At 36.8% G+C, this 1,346-nt stretch overlaps 1 non-coding gene across 1 annotated transcript; it reads right to left on the bottom strand.

Moving 5' to 3' along the window:
- Window positions 1-346: 346 nt before the first annotated feature.
- Window positions 347-453, bottom strand: LOC117284819. The gene has a single exon (XR_004515897.1). It is a non-coding gene; the product is annotated as a U6 spliceosomal RNA (small nuclear RNA).
- Between the last annotated feature and the right edge of the window lie 893 nt (window positions 454-1,346).

The following is a 1,346-nucleotide window of genomic DNA, read 5'->3' as shown; positions in this document are numbered from 1 at the left end:
TTGTCCCTGCCCTCCCTTCACCCCCTCCTCCCTTCCCTATTTACAAATACTTTATTTCCATTTTTCCTTTTCTCTTATTTTTTCTTTTCCTTTCTTTCCTTTCCCCAAACTTTCCCACTTCCCATACTCCTTTAGCCCTTTTCTTCCTATTTCACATTATCAATTGTACAATTTGAACCTTATTTACACTTTTAGTTTTTCACACCGGAGAAACTATTCAGTATTTACACGTGTGTCCTATTTATTTCACTTAAGTCTATAGCCTCAACAGGCATCCATTTTCCTATAAATGACTCTAGTTTCTCATTCTTTATGGGTGAGTAGTACTCCATTTTATAGAAAAACCCCAAATATGGAATGCTTCATGAATTTGTGTGGCATCCTTGCTCATGGGCCATGCTAATCTTCTCTGTATCGTTACAATTTTTGTGTATGTGCTGCCTAAGTCAGCACTATTGTGTCCATTTTAAAGAAGAGGAAACAATAGGAGAGAGAAGAGCTTTTTTAAGTCATTTGTATTTTCTCCTGCTACCTCATGGATTCCTAGAAGTCTTATGTTATTCTTTTTTGCATCATCTAGGAGTTGTTGAATTGATTTCTCATGATCCCTTACTGTTTTGAAGAGATCTCTCTTTTCACAGTCACTGACTGCAATTCTATCTTCTATTCCTGAAATTCTGTCTTCACATTCATTTATCCTGCTGCAAGAACTTTGAATAGAGTTTTACTTATTTATTTATTTATTTATTTATTTATTTTTGGTAATGGGGATTGAACTCTGGTCCTTGAGCTTGCAAGGCAGGCGGCGGAACTGCTGAGCTAAATCCCTGGCCCTTAATAGAGTTGTAATCTCCTGGATATCTGTTTGAATCTGTTTTATGGATTCCCTTTCTTTCCTATGTTGGGCATTCATGGTTTCCATTTCTTTTCTATGCTGGGAATTTGTGGCTTCTCTCATGGTCCGGAGCTCATCTATTTTTTTTTCTGTTTCTGTTCTTGAGTCTCTAATCATGTATTTCATTGTGCTTACCATCTCTATAGTTATCTGGGAAATGGTTTCTGCTTTGATTTTTTTCTAGAGCCTGATTGATCTGTTTTGCTACTTCCTGTGTTGAGTTTAGGGTGTCCTGGTGGTTGATTGTCAGACTTTTCCACCTCATTTCCCCTAGAATTTGTCATTGGTTAACTGGAAGTCTGTCTTTGTGTCTTGCTTAAGTGTTTTCTCATTTTTATTTTGATCTTCCTGATATAGCTGCTCTTCAGGTTTTGAGTCTCTAAATGACTCAGAGACACTCTCATTTTCATACTATCAGAAAGGACAACTCATTAAATCAATCACAACCCTT

This window comes from Fukomys damarensis, unplaced genomic scaffold, assembly GCF_012274545.1.
Source record: "Fukomys damarensis isolate Sample0158 unplaced genomic scaffold, DMR_v1.0_HiC HiC_scaffold_39, whole genome shotgun sequence".
Classification (NCBI taxonomy): domain Eukaryota; kingdom Metazoa; phylum Chordata; class Mammalia; order Rodentia; family Bathyergidae; genus Fukomys; species Fukomys damarensis.
This window is presented reverse-complemented; position numbering and strand designations above follow the sequence as displayed.